Raw genomic sequence first — 6,451 nt, 5'->3', positions numbered from 1 at the left:
AAATAACTTGGACTTACGCAAGTACTCCGTCAAAACAGTCACGTTAAAACATTCTCCCATGTGAACGACTTGCCAAACTGAAAATATAATTTTTCTTGAGATTTGTGAACTGAGGATGGCTGTCTTTTTTCAGGCCGAACCTGGTGCATGCGTCAATACTACAACCAGACTCGCGGCGCCACCCCTAGGACTCCCTTCCTTTGGGTCGTTGAAGCGATCGTCTAAGACCAATTACGACGCCGGTCTCACGGTATGGCAGCCCGTCTGGCCGGCCTGACAGTTCCACCGGTATTGCGAGATACCCCGCTGGATCATAACCAGTCTACCGGATCAGAACGCGGTACGTCGCTGACCGGGTAACTCTTCAATAGTACGTCCAGCGACGATGACGACGCGCACCGCGGCTATTCCCTCGTCTTTATATCGTCCTGGTGCTAGATTGTACTTAAGACCCATCTCAAGCTATGCAATCCACATATCTTAATCATGACGTGATTGACTATCACAATATCTTATGACGATTACTGAGACACCCCAGATCTTCTCAGTGAGGTAATAATAAGCTAAGAAGTTGTCGTGGTCTAAAGGATAAGGCGTCCGGTGCATTCGTATGTAGCGATGCAGCGGTGTTTGAATCCCACAGACGTGAGGCGGGTACCAATTTTTCTAATGAAATACGTACTTAACAAATGTTCGCGATTGACTCCACGGTGAAGGAATAACATCGTGTAGTAAAGACTAAACCCGCATACTATAATTACTAGTGTTAGGACCTCTTCTGAGTCCGCACGGGTAGATACCACTATCCTGCCTATTTCTGTCGTGAACCAGTAATGCGTTTTGGTTTGAAGAGTGGGGAAGCCGTTGTAACTATACTGAGATCTTAGAACTCAGTACTAAAGGTGGATGGCGGCGTTTACGTTCTAGATGTCTATGGGCTTCGGTAATCACTTAACACCAGGTGGGCCGTGAGCTCGTCTACCCACATATGAAATAACAAAATTAAAAAAAAATATAACAGGGAGTCTAAAAAGACGTTAAGTGACGAGGGCACATGCACAAGCTAGACCTTGTAACCAATCCAGTCTTCGGGTGCTCTAATAGACCGAAAAAAAACCCTTTTCACATACACTGTTGCTTCTTCACATTTGGCAGCAGAAATTACTACTGCTTCATCAAAATTCTCTACCCCATACTGTTCGATGTCTGTCTAAAGTAAATGTCCAATTCGTTTTTGATTTTGGTAAATATATTAATTTATTGGCGACTGTTCCCCGATAATAAAGTATCCTAATGTACTATCTAGTGTACTATTTTTTTTTATTGCTTAGTTGGGTGGACGAGCTAACAGCTCACCTGGTGTTAAGTGGTTACTGGAGCCCATAGACATCCACAACGTAAATGCCCTATCCACCTTGCCCCACCCTTCATACAGAAACGCATTACTGCTTCACGGCAGAAATAGGCAGGGTGGTGGTACACACCCGCGCGGACTCACAAGAGGTCCTACCGCCAGTAATAAATATAATATAAACCTCATCCAATTAAAGTTTCTGCCTACCCTCGTATCGCTCCATGCAGTTCACGTAGTCCAGCATGCAATAATCAGAGAATGTCTGATACCGGTAGTAGATCGTTCTTCCGCAAAGGGTACCCGTTCTTGAAAAAAAAAAACAATTCAACTTATTTTATTTATTTATATGTACAGGAGTATAGTGGCGGACCTAATACTACCGTGGGTACTGTCCTTTACCAGTCAAGCAAAAGTAAGGTAGAGAGTCCTGTGGTAGGTGCATAGCTTGGACAAAAATTTTACATAGGCGTAACATATAACGCTTTGCATAATATATTAAAATAATATACCATTTACATAGTATTATTACCCTTATTTGTCGACAGAGTCGAAACGCTTAAGCAAAAATACCTCTTAATCCATTTGGGGTAAATGTTACTTTTAAATAAAATGGTGTTCACGAGGCCTCCTTTTTTATTGCTTAGATGGGTGGACGAGCTCACATCCCACCTGGTGTTAAGTGGTTACTGGAGCCTATAAACATCTACAACGTAAATGCGCCACCCATCTTGAGATATAAGTTCTAAGGTCTCAGTATAGTTACAACGGCTGCCCCACCCTTCAAACCGAAACGCATCGCTGCTTCACGGCAGAAACAGGCAGGGTGATGGTATCTACCCGTGCGGACTCAGAAGAGGTCCTACCACCAGTAAAATTGCTCATTCACGATTGACAGGCTGATGGAAATGTAAACAGTTTTAGCATAAGAGATGCTTGCGTCTATGATTTGCGATGGAGCGATGGTCTATCCGCATTGATTATACTATGTTTAGCCATCCAATTCTTTAGCATTAAGCAGTGTAAATTGAATAATCAAATTCAAAAATCCATTATTCGATCTTTAAAGAGGACAGAGAAAAAACCATAAATCACTTAGACAGTTTTATTGTAACTATTTTAAATAGATAAATTTTATAAAACACACTAGTTATCAGAAACATAGTCCTCGTCCAAAAATGCATCATCGGTATACTGAGTATCTAAAACAAAACAATATTTATGTTAAAAAAAAGAAAGTAAGTAAAATGACAAAAACCAAACTTACTCCGCGTCAATATAAACTAAAAAGTTAATGCTTCCCATCTTAGGATATAGGCTAAATTATTGATAGCATTGGTACCACAGTTATTCCATCTCCCACATATAGCAGTATGGCTATCTATCTGAGATAATTTTCGTGCTTTTGCGTACGCGTTGAATGCTGTAAGCGAGGTATTTTGAAACTGACTTATGCCTTCTGCTCAACCCATCTTGGCCTAGAGATGGAACTCAATCGAGGCAGGCGAGGGATAAATTCTCCAATTTAGTGGAGAATACCCACAGGTTAGTGGATCGGCGATCCTCCGTCTCACCGAACCTCTCGTTCCATGGGCTGTCATGTATATGTCGGCGCAAATATGACTATTTACCTACTGATCATCAACTAATTACTCTGTGATAAGAAATTGATGTTAAACAGTCCCTTTTATTGTAATTTCAATACTTTAAAATCTTGTAAACACGCTCACGTGTTTAATACTTGTAAACACGCTGACGTGTACGAAGTCCTATAAATACGGCCGTGCTGTCTAGCGTTGATTCATTCGTGTCCGAGCCGTAGTACAGTACGGATCTCTCTGTAACGTTGTTATGCTTCTCGTGCAATATACGCAGTCCTCGTGAAGTTTTGTTTTGGAAACCCAAACATGAGTCATCGTCGAGAACTTAAAGACCGTGACGTCAACAATGCTGACGTCACACTTTTTAAAAACATTCCTTCAGCGTTTCTCCTCCGTCATATATAAAAATCTGTCGCATTAGTGATAAATCCTGTGCGATGCCCAAATGAATTTCATTTTAAATACTTACGTACATAGTCAGTCAAGGGCGTCGGTGAGAAACATTCGCCCATATGTACCAGTTGCCAAACTGAAAAATCCAAATTTCGCTTTTTATATTCCATCATATTTGGCTCGTGGTTTTAGGATGAAGCAACGATTTCGTGCAATTTGCAGTAAAACCAAACATTTGATTCGTTCTTTATAAATACACATAATGCACTTCATTGCCTAAATTACTCTATTGCATCTAAAGTGTATATTTATTATTTGTTAGTCTATATTGTAACGTGGAATATTTCCTTAGGTATTTCTAATAAATATGCTATATTTTGAATGTGTTCTCGTTTAAAAATGATTACCTAGTACATGCAAATATATCTTGTATTATAATAAAAAATATATAGTAATAAATACCTAGTATGGCTTACACGTTTGGCCCGTTGGAGTGTACAGATATTATCACAACATAAATACCTGTTATGGATCACTCACCTTTAGACATGAGGTCAGAGTCTTAAATGTGCCATAAAATGGCTGTTTGACCATTCAACATAGAACGGGTGACTACTCTGCGGCAAAAATAGGCAGGGTGGTGGTACTTCATTGTATCGGATTACAATAGTGCAACTACTAAATACCTAGCCATAACCGCAGTACGCTAATATAATACTCAGAGAATGCTTGCCCGATCCCTGGTGAATCCTTTAGTGGTCCTTAAGACATACAGGAGAACTAATGGGGTGGTTCTATTCTAGTTTTAAGACAGATGAAAGAGCTCATAGCGTATCTGGTGTTGATTGGTTACCGATCCGACATCAACAATACATATGCCTCCGTCAACTTTGAAACATAAGTTCTAAATATAAATTATATTCTAAGTTAAATTTACCTTCATATCTTTCCATGCAATTTACGTAATCCATCTGACAATAAGTCGTGAAGTTCGCGTACGTATAGTAAATCGTGCGGCCACAAATCACTCCCGTTCTGGCGAAAGTCGAAATTAGAATTGCAAAAGGTAACTCTATTTATCGATGCCGGGTGGAAGTCTTCAGTTATTATTAAATCGTGCTTGGAGGAGGACAGAAGTTCGATTAATGTCAATTCTCTGTAGTAACATTTATGACAGAAAAGTTAGTTAGGTACGAGAAAATAGCGTTGCAAGCTGAGGATCTGTTAGAGCGAAATCAATAGGGAGATATCATGATCGGGTATTGAGATGAATTAGTTACAGCGTGACTGCGGTCACCCGCTTTGAGATGACCTTGAGGTTTTTATTATATTGTGTAATGGATATCTTACGCTTCTAGCCGGAATTTATGATTGTTTCGCGGCTGGAATAGAATAGTTGTCCCATCCTAGCGGATATTAATGTTCGCCATCAATGCAACTATGAGCATTATCTGATTATTTATAAATTGTTTCGGTAATTCAACGCGTATTTTCGACGTGAGACGCTTAAGATCATTATGATATCTACATTTCAAACTGTTTTGTCTTTTTATTGGACAAGGTGAACGAGATCGCGGCCCATGTGATGTTAAGCGATTACAAATAACATAAACAATGTTAATGCCACCATTTACCTTAATAAGTGCAACATTTATGTTAAAAAAAATATCATTATGAATAAATGTAAAGCTTGATAACTTTCGGCTATTTAATGAAAATACTGAAAAATTCATAAGTTATATTAAATTATATCATATGTGATATTTTCAAATGTTTTGGTATTTGATAGCCTACATTTTAGTGTAAATGTTAATAATGATAAAACACAATTCATAGAACAAAATATAGATGAAATGAAAGAAATACTATAAGAAGAAAGCGCAAATGTTACTCCGTATGGCACGCTGTGCATACTACCTGAGATATAACCTATGGAGGGTTGGCATCAGGCAGCTGGCCGGTTGTACAACTCATGTTGTACAACCGACCATGCTGCGCCGACCTTACATAATGTGGGAGAAGTGTAAGAAGAAGAAATAGAATTCGAGAATTCCAAAAAAGGAAAACTCAACATGATCTTGTCATGACACACCCTTATTATAATTTTAATATCGTACATGAACATACCCAATGAACATTTAATATTTCAATATTGAACGATTAGAATAATCTCTGTTGCAAGACCTAAATAAATAACGGCCGTTTTTAACAGTAGATCAGTTTTAAGCTTCAGCAGACGAAAAATAAAAAACAGTTCAAAATCTTCTATTCTTCTTCTTCTATTTCTGATATCATATGACTCCAACAGACACATTAAGCACACATACGTACACGAGGACACCAGCGAAATGTCATTAGAACAAATAAAACTCGCAAAACCAATATTTTGCTAATCGTAAGTAAAGTCTTTAGTGTGGTACTCTTCAAGTTCCGTTCTTTTAGTAATATTCACGACAAACACCTCAACTTTGCAAAACCCGATAAAATGTCGCAAGTCAGAGTCCGAGATATTATAATATACATAATATAAATTATGATCTTTAATTTTGATAAAACAAATCGTAATGCGCTTCATGTCTGGAAATGCAGTTGTGTTAAAAGAATTAAAAATGTTCTTTACGAGACTTTCCGTGTTGATCTTGCCGTCTCCCATTTCCCCAAAACCTTATAAATTTCCCTTAATTTTTAAGTGATAAAAATCTAGAAAAGGACAAACCATAAAATAGCGTTTGGTAACTTGAACTGGCAATGTCTAATTATGGATTCTGAGATCGATTTAAAGTTCGAACCATTAGATTCGTGAAAACAAATTTGGGACTCGGAGTATTAATATATTCCATTATTGTCTTTTGTTTCCCTCATTTTTGTACACATAATACAAAGGTATAACTCATCACGGGGTCATTGAACTTGTGACATTTTTAATATTTTTACTATAGAGACTCATACGTATAATGTTTAAAAATTATTATCAATAATTACTTGTAGGCTTTTAGACAGTAGAACGCCAAATAATCACAGTCTTCCTCAAAGGACATCCTATATGGTGTGGTTCTGCGATGTTTCTTCGTTGTTGTTGTAGGAATTGTATATCTAAAACATTTGA

General features: G+C 38.0%; 1 long non-coding RNA gene across 1 annotated transcript; it reads right to left on the bottom strand.

The window, feature by feature from the left end:
* Positions 1–2,442: 2,442 nt before the first annotated feature.
* LOC134201486 (uncharacterized) lies at positions 2,443–4,383 on the bottom strand. Its single transcript, XR_009976818.1, has 3 exons — positions 4,283–4,383; positions 3,422–3,481; positions 2,443–2,553 (listed from the first exon to the last, which is right to left on the bottom strand). It is a non-coding gene; the product is annotated as an uncharacterized LOC134201486 (long non-coding RNA).
* Between the last annotated feature and the right edge of the window lie 2,068 nt (positions 4,384–6,451).

Source organism: Bombyx mori, chromosome 26 (assembly GCF_030269925.1).
Source record: "Bombyx mori chromosome 26, ASM3026992v2".
Taxonomy (NCBI): domain Eukaryota; kingdom Metazoa; phylum Arthropoda; class Insecta; order Lepidoptera; family Bombycidae; genus Bombyx; species Bombyx mori.
The sequence above is the reverse complement of the archived record's forward strand: the minus strand, read 5'-3'. Positions and strand labels throughout refer to the sequence as shown.